We start from the raw sequence: 11,004 nt of genomic DNA on the forward strand, positions 1-11,004 counted from the left end.
AAGACCCCAAGCCTTGCCAGCATGAATGGGCATAGATGAAGATGAATGCTTAATATTTTGCCATCAAAGAAAAATTACATGGCTGAAGTTTTTAGTTGTTCTTCATTTAGAATCAGAAAGCATCAACAGTGAGCCCAGGCCTAAAGGGCTTGGGCTGGCACAAGAGTCAAAGCAAGTTTTTGGAAAATATACAGAAACAGAGGTTAAAACTAGAAGATGCTCCTATTTATAATTCAAAGGAGAAAGGAAGGAAGGCAATAGAGAACTAAAGGAGAATAGTCCTGGGACATATGTGATGTAGAAGATCTTGCTATAAAAACGAATATAAAACCTGGTATTCTTTACGCCTTATTTTATACATTTAAAAAATTCTACTCCTGAAAGAATGTCTATTGATACCAAAGACAGAAATCAGTGTAGCTCCTCAAAGCTTCTTCTAAAAGTACATTTCTTTAGTACATCTCTCCATACAGAGTGTGAGGTAGGAGCAGGAGTATTCTTTCCCTCCTCAATAGTTCTGCCCTGTGCCGTGGGAACCTCTGAGTCTTGGAAGAGACCTGAGCCTTTGGGACATAGTCATTAAGTCAATCTCCTTTTTGCTTCACAGACCAGAGAACAGCCACCCAAACTGAAATCAGGGCTCTGCAGCAAATGTTTCAGAAACAACACCCTGAGCTTTTGTTAATAGCAAAACAAAATATTTACTAACCCAGATGAAAATTCTTCCTCTAGGAGAAGAAAGCCATTTCTTCTGTGTGATCTTCGCCAAGCAGAGGCCATGTGGGTGTTGTTTATACCCACGAAGGGGGAAAAAACAGGCATCCTGCAGGATGGCTACCCTCCTCTGCCATTAGTTTGCTCTTGGTTGCCTTCTCACTTCCTCCAGGCAAACCAGAATTAACCTGATGAATTGTTTTTTCATCCAGGAGCATCTTCTGGAGGTAAATGTAAAAAGTATGGCTCTTAGAGAAATTTCTGATAATATTCTGTTCACATAATAGAATCACAGAAGTACTGGAAGGAACTTCAAAGATCTTCCAGCCTAACCATTTATCTGATTTTTTAAAAAAAAATCAGTAATTTCTATACCCAACATGGGGCTTGAACTAATGACCCTGAGATAAAGAGTCACATACTCCTTTGACTGAGCCAGCCAGGGCCCCCTTTTGTCTGATTCTTAAGTCCTCTCTATGATATTCCCAACTCCCAATGAATTGCTTTCCAGCAACTGCTTGAACACCTCCAGCAACCAGTAACTCACTACTTCTCAGATTATACCCTTCTATTTTCTGAAAATTGTGTTAGAAATGGCTTCCTATGGGGTGCCTGGGTGGCTCAGTGGGTTAAAGCCTCTGCCTTCGGCTCAGGTCATGATCCCAGGGTCCTGGGATCGAGCCCTGCCTCTCTGCTTCTCCCTCTGCCACTCTGTCTGCCTGTGCTTGCTCTTTCTCTCTCTCTCTCTCTGACAAATAAATAAATAAATAATCTTTAAAAAAAAAAGGCTTCCTGATTTCTCAGCTGTAATTTGTCTTCCTATAATTTCCACTGGCTGGGTCCCACAGAACAAATCTAATTGCTTTTGAACTAGCAGACCTATACTCTCTGGACTGCCAAGCTCATGGATGTTGCTTGGGTGCCGATAACGACTATGATAGATACAAAGTTTTCCAGATTCTAGTTTCATATGAACATCCTTTCTACACTTTCCCAAATTACTCACTTGCTGTCCTTTAACAGTTTACAAGTTAGCTACTCTTTTACTAAGCCCTTTGTGTTGTCAGACAAAAATTACCCCTAAAATGAGATGGATGAGGTTTAAAAAAAAAAAAAAAATTATTATTATTTTTACCTGATGCTCTTGCTTTTCCTCTTGTTGTTTCAGTGCCTCATCTGGCTCTGGTCTGAATATTTGCCTTCTGTCACAGCTCCTGCTGCCCTTTGATATCAGCCTGGGAGGAGCAGGAACTCTGCCAGACTTCCCTGGTCTTCGTAACATTGACCCACTGAGGAAGGCTGATAAGGACTCAAGAAAAGCCTATGACAGGGCAGATTAGCAAGCCAGGCTCTGACCTCTGGGAGTGAATGAAGCAGTAATGGACACATTCAGGGTTTTCAAGTGAGGGGCCAAAGCTAAACTTCCCTCCTCTGAAGAACAGAGTGTCATGTCCACCGATCCGCATACAGGCATCTCCTGCCCCAGGTGACATCATTTCTTCATTCTGTAGTTCTACATTTATTTTAAATTAGGCTGTCCTGTACATATCCGTTATGAGAATTGCCAACCTATTGCATTGCCCTCCAAATCACTTGTTCTATCCTATCTACCGTTATCTTCCTTTTCCTGCTCTTCCTTTTTGTTGGGCACAAGACACAGCCTAGAAAAAATGCTCCTTGGTGAGGGGCTGACTATTCCTGGGTGAAAGGATGACGCGTGATTTTTTCATCTAATTTCTTTTCCTTTCCTTTTTGTTTTTCTTTAACTTTTTGTCTTTCCCAAATGTCTACACTGAACATCAATTGTTTTTATAATTAAAACAACCCAATTAAATGAAAAAATAAACAGATAAGAGTATTATCTCATTTGGGGATGCTGGTTAAATTGGAGTAAGCTTCTGGGGTGCCTGGGTGACTCAGTCGGTTAAGTGTCTGCCTTTTTTGGCTCAGGTCATGATCCTGAGGTCTGGGGATTGAGCCCCTAGTCAGGCTCCCTGCTCCGCGGGGAGTCTGCTTCTCCTTTCCCCTCCCAGCTTGTGCTCTCTCTTGCTATCTCTGTTTCTCTCTCTCTCAAATAAATACATAAAATCTTTAACAATAAAAAAAAATATTTTAAAAATTGGAGCAAGCTTCTCGTAGTAGGCTGAATAACAGCCACCAATGATTATGATTATGAACTTGTAAGTCTTAATTTATAAGGAAAAGAGGTCTTTGTAGATGTGATTAAGAAAGGATCTTGAATGAGGGGATTATCCTCAATCATTTGGATGAACCCTAAGCCCAGTGTTCTCCTAAGACAGAGGCAGAGGGGATGTGGTATACACAGTGGAGGTGGCTGCAATGGGACCAAAAAGACAGAGAGTCCAGCGAGCGATGTGGCTACAAGAGGAGGAATGCCAGGAGCCCCTGGAATCTGGAAGAGGTACAAAGTGAATTCTCGCTAGAGCATCTGGAGCGAGCACAGCCCTGCCAGCACCTTGATTTCTGCCCAGTGAAACTGATGTTGAACTGCTGGCTGCAAGAGAATTCTCTTGTTTTACACGACCAGGTTTGTGGTAATTTGTTTCAGCAGCCAAGGGAAACAAATATACTTCCCTCCCTCTAAATCATACCATCAAACAACTCTGTGTGTTTGTTTCAGTTTGCTTATCGTGACATGACATTCTCAAGTAGGTTTCTCGACGTCCCTAGTTTTTTAAATTAACTGAGGTTACTGTTCCTACCGAGTTCTGCTTCACTGGCATTACCTTTTGTACCTGTTTGGCTGAACAGAGTTTCCAGGGTAGGAGACAGAACAGATGCTATGATATACCATCAGCACAGCAACAGAATGAACTCCAAAGGCCTGCTTTCAGCTTTTTGACTTCACTTCCAAATTCGGTCTCACTTTTAGTTCTGTTACCTGCCTTAACTCTCGGCCTCACTCTCACACTGAAATCCTTCTGATATTACTTTTGTTTGGAAAGAGAAAAATGACCGTCATTTACTGGATATGTGCTTTGGGGTGCCAGCGAGCAAGCTGGGAATGTGGCATAACACATGGAAATAGAGATTACATGGCCATAAGGGGAAGAGCAGGGGCTCAAAGCCAGGTCTGCCACTACAAATGCTCCTACTCCTTCTGCTGTCTTTCAAGTTTGGGATTTGGGATTGCTTAGGAGTCTTCAAAATCAGAAATCTACCTAAATGTCTCCCTTTTTTTCCCAGTGAAGAAAAAAAGCATTATTTGGGCAGGAAACTAGGAACCGATTGTCTCCTCCTCTTTCTCTCTTCTACTTCCTTCACTTCCTCCTCCTCCTTTTTCAGTGCAAATTGGGAGAAAGAGGGACAATGTGAATGATGAGCAGAGGAAATTTCTCTTCCTTCTTTGAATTTCCCTAGTTAACCCCCCAGGATATGAATGGTTAGGTCATCAGGCCAGAGAGGATCTCATATCCTGACTCTGATAAGCTCAACGCAAAGGTCCATGATACAAAACAATTTGAAATCAGTAGCTTGGACAATGCTTTTTCTTAGCTCTTGGGAAAGTGATCTGGCCATGATGTTGCCAATTGGCTAAACACTAGAGCCTCCAATTTATTTAAGATGTGTTTATTCACTAAGCACTTCAGTTTATCGACAGGAGTAGTTAGGGTACAGCCCTTGCACATACTAGATGCAAACTGCCAAATACCGGCCTCCATCTATTCTCAGTTCATTCACAGAGATGGTTCCAAGACTATGGAGAGCCCAGTGAGCAAGAGGAACAGTGCTGGCTCTCCCTCACCACTACCTGACTCTGGGTAAGTCCCCCAACCTTCATTCTCTCATTTAGTTAGTTTTGTTTGTTTGTTTTGGGTTTTTTAAAGATTCTTATTTATTTATTTGACAGAGAAAGAGAGATCACAAGTAGGCAGAGAGGCAGGCAGAGAGAGAGGGGGAAGCAGGCTCCCTGCTGAGCACAGAGCCCAATGCAGGGCTCAATCCCAGGACCCTGAGATCATGAGGTGAGCCAAAAGCAGAGGCTTAACCCACTGAGCCACTCAGGCGTCCCTGCTTGTTTGTTTTTTATTTGTTTTGTTTCCGAGAACTAAAGATATTGAAATCCTTGCTCTAGCATTCAGTAGGTTTGTGAGACATTGGTTATGTAAATCTGAGTGTCAGATTCCTTCTGTGCAAATTGGAGATCATAATAGTGCCTTCTTTGTACAATTCTTGTGAGAATGGGATGAGATGATGTACTTAAAGAGCTTAGCATCATGCTTGGCATACCATGTCCATTTTTCATTTGATAAGCAATTATGAAGCACTTACTGTGTTCTGTATGTGGTGCTATGCTCTGGGACTACACGTCACAATAAAAACTGGCATCTAGTGACTGCCTTCTTTGGGCCAGCTATGCAGTTTTGATTGTCTCAAGTTGTCCTCATAGCAACGTGTAAGACATGCATTCTTTTCACCATCTTATAAATGAAGAAACTGAATTCCGGGAAGTAAAGCTCAAGGCTACACACCTAGTAAGTAACAGAGCTGGGATCTGAAACCTTGTCGATCTAATTCCAAATCTCATTTACCAGCACTGCCATGCAGCGTTACTGTTGGCCGGAATGAGACACATGTCTAGACCAGGAAAACATGTATGAATTCATTGCAATATGACATATATAATAACATCAGGTGAGCACTCTGTTGTGTGTTCTCTTACGTGCTCATTCAACTCTTTGAATAGCCACAAATGTATGGCCACTATACCCTAGTGCCACGCGGAAGCATTAACAACGGATGAACAGTGTGCTCTGGGTGTTCTGAGGAGTGACAATAACTGTGCTCGTGAGAATAAGATTTCATTAATGAGGTGGCATGTGGGCTGGAACCTGCAAGTAAGAATGTACCAGGTTGAGAGGGAGAAATGGGGAAGGAAGGAGAAACCAGGGAGAAAAATAGCACATGCAAAGAAAGACCCATTATCTTCACTGTCTACCCTCCCATGACCCTAAAGTACAATGGAAATCCTCAATAGGTCTGGTACAGAAAACACTCCATTTTTCTTCATTCTTCCCTTTTATTTCTTCATGTCCTTTCTGAAGGAATTGTAATCTAAAATGGAACTGGAGGATATAAAATGAAGAATCTCACACATGCACCTGTAAGAAAATAAAACTTAAGGACTGAGAGTCTCATTTTCCATTGATTTGTGGTTTACGGAAAGCTGACATTGGAATTTTCTTCAATGATAGGGAGTTGGTCATGGGTTGTCTCATATCAGCCTTAGGAAGTTTTGCTCATGGTTTCCAGAGGTATGAACAAAAAATGACCCAGGTGGGGATGGTCTTGCAGAAGAAGCTGGATTGAGTTTTGTTTGTATGACTGGAATGGTTTTGTCTGCTTGGTGAATTTTCAAAGCTGGTCTCCCTTTGTTTTTTATTTTAACAGTCTCTGAGCTCTCCTTACATTCACTGCCCATATATATAGTCAACCCCAAATCCTCAAGAAACTCACTGTTGTTTCCTACAGTTTGCATGTCTTGAACAGCAGCTCCTCTGCTATTGCTAAATAAATAATTCATCTTTTTGACCATTTTAAGCTTGCCTCAGTTTTCCTCTTTATTTACGTTGACACCTTCTACCCATCCCTGACACTCATCACATTCCTCACATGCGTTTCATAGGCCACCTCTCCATTTCTACTGCCACAATCCCAATCTCGGTTGTTAGCTCTCACCTAGACCATTGCAATCACTTGCAATAGCTCCCCTTCTTTCACTTTGCCTTCCTTTGATCTTTTTTTTTTTTTTAAGATTTTTATACTTGATCTTAGCCAAAAGGCCAAGAAGCGAGAATAAGATTTTATTTATTTATCTGACAGAGAGACACAGCGAGAGAGGGAGCACAAGCAAGGGGAGTGGGAGAGGGAGAAGGCTTCCCGCAGAGCGGGGAGACAGATGGGATGCGATGCGGGCCTTGGTTCCAAAACCCTGGGATCATGACCTGAGCTGAAGGCAGATGCTTAAGGACTGAGCCACCCAGGTTCCCCTTCCTTTGATCGATTTAAAAACACAGGTGCAGGGGCGCCTGGGTGGCTCAGTGGGTTAAGCCTCTGCTTTCGGCTCAGGTCATGATCCCAGGGTCCTGGGATCGAGCCTCGCATGGGGCTCTCTGCTCGGCAGGGAGCCTGCTTCCCTCTCTCTCTGCCTGCCTCTCTGCCTACTTGTGATCTCTGTCTGTCAAATAAATAAATAAATCCTTAAAAAAACACACACACACAGGTGCATATGCTCCATCTCCTACCGCCCCCTTTCTTTAACACTAATAATGGTCCTCAAACTTCGGTGTGAATCAGAATCCACCATGGGGCACCTCTTAAAAATACAATTCCGTGGGGGGCACCTGGGTGGCTCAGTGAGTTAAAGCCTCTGCCTTCGGCTCAGGTCATGATCCCAGAGTCCTGGGATCGAGCCCCGCATCGGGCTCTCTGCTCAGTGGAGAGCCTGTTTCTCCCTCTCTCTCTCTGCCTGCCTCTCTGCCTACTTGTGATCTCTGTCTGTCAAATGAATAAATAAAATCTTAAAAAAAAAAAAAATACAGGGGCGCCTGGGTGGCTCAGTGGATTAAGCCGCTGCCTTCGGCTCGGGTCATGATCTCAGGGTCCTGGGATCGAGCCCCGCATCGGGCTCTCTGCTCTGCAGGGAGCCTGCTTCCTCCTCTCTCTCTGCCTGCCTCTCTGCCTACTTGTGATCTCTCTCTCTGTCAAATAAATAAATAAAATCTTTAAAAAAAAAAAATACAATTCCCTGGGCTTCAATCCCAAAATATCTGGGTTGTGCCCCAGGCGTTTTTGGGTTTTTGTTGTCTTTGATGCTAGAGGATATATACATTAAGTTTCTTCCTGGTGTTTCTAACTCACCGAATTTTTTGAAACACTACACTTTTTTGACTTTACCTAAATTTAAGTTCCCCAAGCTTTCTCACTTAATTCAGGCGTTAAATTATTCCTTCTCCCAGAATCTCCTGATTTTTAAAAATGTAACCATCTTTCAAGACTCAAATCAAATGCCACCTCTCCCAGGAAGTCTTCCCTTTGCATTTCTTTGATATTTGGCGGCACTTTTCTTGGGGGCACCTCCGACTTATTGAGGAAGAGTCCACGTTCCCGGCCAGCCAAAGAGCTTCGGAACCCAAAGGCACATATCCCTCCACTGCCCACCCAAACCCTAGCTCTCCCGCGGGAATCCGACATGCGCAGCAATTCCTGCTGGATCACTATCTGAATCAGTCATTTTCCCCGGAAATCCAAGGCACAATTCTCTCAGATGCCCTTTGCAGTTGTGAAGCGCAACGGGCAACAGCCGTCCCAAAGTCCAAAGGAGGGAGTAGGGAGGAAGGTAGGAACCGCTCAGACCCTAGAAACGCGTTAGCTCGCACTCGAACAACCCCCGGGAACACCACGCAGAAGACGCTTCCGCCTTCGGGCCCGCTCCGCCCCCCAGGCGTTCACCTCGCCCTCCGATTGGCTGCTCCACGTGACCCACTGGCGGCCGTAGGATTGGTTGCTTCGTGAGGGCTTTACTGGGCTAGGGGAAGCCCGCGGGGCCCCGAGGCCGGGCAGGCGGGGAGCGGGAAGCGGGAAGCGGGACCGGGGCTGGGTTTAGCCGGCCACCGAAAGGCGGAGGGTCGGCTGCTCTTAGTCTCTACAGGCCTCCTGAGATAGGGCATAGGAGCTTGAGGAATTCAGAAAGCGGCTGCGGACTCCTGTATGAGGCTTTGGTTCGAGCCCCTGGCTTCGGCCTTTCTCGTGTTTGTCCGCAAGGACGGTTCCTCTCAGTCTTTCAGAAGTTGGGAACGTTGGACTTTATTTTCATTGTTGTGTCGAGTGTCAGCACTCGTTGTCCTGCGCCAGGCATCGCGGAGACAGCCTTGAGGTAGAAGCTGGGGGAGGGAGGGCTTAGAGATGCTTGAGGTATGTTCCTTACCCACCTGCAATGTTGGAGGTAAGTTGGCTTTATGTATTGGGCTGATGCTTTTATAATCGTGGAGCTTAAGGTTTGGGGGGGGGGTGCCCATTGACTAAATTAAACGTTCGTTTATTGACCCTCGTCCTATGTATCAGACACCGTTCTGAGTGTAATGGATGCAAAGGCCGGTAAGACGCTGCCCTGGTTCTTGGGGAACTCAGTGTTAAGGGTCTGGTAGGATAGACGGGATGTGAGGGATGTGCATGGGTGAGTAAGTGACACGTGATGCGTGCTGTGGTGGGAGGAGTGCTGTGGAGGCAGAAGAGAGGATGACTGAGGGTTGGAGACCACTTTACTGAGAAGGTGACGTTTGAGTAAGGTTTTAAAACTGTAATTAGGCGTTCTCCAGATTGCAGGGACTGAGGGAGGCCCTCCAGATGGAGCAAAGTGTGCTGAAGAAGAGAATTAGGGACGTGTGCTGGCTGGGTATGGTGGGAGCTCACTTGGAGCTCTGCTCCCAAGTTGCCTGCTTTTAGACAAAGTTCTCTCAGCCTCTGCTTTCCTCATTTTTAACACGTACTTCGCCTGTCGAGGATGATGAGCTAAAGGCTCAAGCATAACTCCTGTAAAACAGGAGCTTTGTTAATTTCTCTCTTTTAATGGAGTTTAGTTGCTGAATGGCTAACACAGACCAGCAGCTGCCAGTTTTAAACTAAGGAGTATCAATCTATTGACTTTTTTTTTTTTTTAAGATTTTATTTATTTGACAGACAGAGATCACAGGTAGGCAGAGAGGCAGGCAGAGAGAGAGGAGGAAGCAGGCTCCCTGTTGAGCAGAGAGCCCAATGCTGGGCTGGATCCCAGTACCCTGGGATCAGGACCAGAGTCGTAGGCAGAGGCTATAACCCACTGAGCCACCCAGGCGCCCCTCAATCTACTGACATTTATGGATGGCTGAAGGAAGCATGCGCTGTCTCCAGAATGGTAACTTCGATACTGTAGGCTGGGGAGGGTGACATGGTGATCCAAGTACTTTTCCATGTCGGTGATAGCATACCACCAGAAGGTGTCGTTTAGAATCAATGAAATGCAGTCAGCCTTCTTATTCAGAAATTGATTATTCAGGTTGTGAATTACCTAGACTTTGCATTGCTTTTTTTTTTTTTTTTTTAAGATTTTATGTAATCTCTACACCCAGTGTGGGGCTCAAACTCACAGTTAAGATCAAGAGTCCCACGATCCATTGACTGAGCCACCCAGGAGCCCCTGCATTGCTTCTTTTATCTTGCCTGTGGCCTGAAGAAAATTGACATTAAACCTCAGATTAGTTGGTAGTGAAAAAATATAAATCTGGTAATCAGACCTTTGTTCTCTTTCAGCTCTACTGTTAGTTAATTTGCTGTGGACCTTCGGCAAAACATAGTCTCTCGGGGTCTAGCATTCTTAAGATAGAAGATTTCAATATAAAAACTTTATGACTATACTTTTTATCTTTGTTGGCAGCAGAATTGTAAATCATATTTTTATATTAAATGAACAGAAGGCTACTTTATAATGGAATTTAGTCAAAGATCTTTCCTAAAGTTTTTGCTTTAGAATTAGACTGTAAATCCCTTCACAGACGTCCCTGGAATTTTATCATGCATGGTGTTTGGACTCATTACAAAAAAAAAAAAAGTGTTTGAACCAAAAAAGCTTCTCCATGCCTATATTTCAAAAACGAAAAAGCTCCTCAAAACCAAAACTTCTTCAAGTTTGCATTTTTTTGTACAGCAGAGTCTGTAAAGCAAGCATAGTGGAAAATATTTACTAAAAGCCCATGGTTGATTGAAACTTAACTATATAGAAGGCTTTATTTTTTCATAGGTTAACCTAAGTCTTCTTGGATGTGAAAAAAAAGAATGGGCTGCTCTTAGGTACATAAGGATGTGAAATACAATGATGCGATGATGAGTGAAGTATAGTCTGACCTGGTATTGCCATTGCCTCTGTGATGGCTCTGACCAGGGTATGATTCTTTAATCTTCTCTCTGAGCTGATTCTGATTGTGGTTTTTCCACATTGGGATGTTCTTTTCTATTTGGATACTGATTTTATTATGTATGAGTGTTTCTTGGATACTCTTTTGGATTGCTGATACTTTCATGTTTTCCTTCTTAGGTTGAGGTGAAGAATCTGGCTTTGATATCTTCGTGGAGGACTACATTATTTTCAATGGAATCTGGTTCAGTTTTCTTTGTTTAATTAGCTGTGGTGTTTGTTTTGGTAAAACCTTGCAATTTAACATGAACTTTAACAAATATCCATTATATTCTTCTTATGATACAGAAAAATGTTAATAATTTTTTCAAATCCATAGG

At 43.7% G+C, this 11,004-nt stretch overlaps 1 long non-coding RNA gene and 1 other non-coding gene across 2 annotated transcripts; both read left to right on the plus strand.

Annotated features, from left to right (window-relative positions):
• Positions 1 to 8,278: 8,278 nt before the first annotated feature.
• On the plus strand, positions 8,279 to 10,307 carry LOC123928896. The gene is made up of 2 exons (XR_006815846.1): positions 8,279 to 8,680; positions 9,819 to 10,307. It is a non-coding gene; the product is annotated as an uncharacterized LOC123928896 (long non-coding RNA).
• A 278-nt stretch (positions 10,308 to 10,585) lies between these two features.
• Positions 10,586 to 10,682, plus strand: LOC123930359. Its single transcript, XR_006816072.1, has one exon. It is a non-coding gene; the product is annotated as a Z30 small nucleolar RNA (small nucleolar RNA).
• The last annotated feature ends 322 nt before the right edge of the window (positions 10,683 to 11,004 follow it).

Source organism: Meles meles, chromosome 18, assembly GCF_922984935.1.
Source record: "Meles meles chromosome 18, mMelMel3.1 paternal haplotype, whole genome shotgun sequence".
NCBI lineage: Eukaryota > Metazoa > Chordata > Mammalia > Carnivora > Mustelidae > Meles > Meles meles.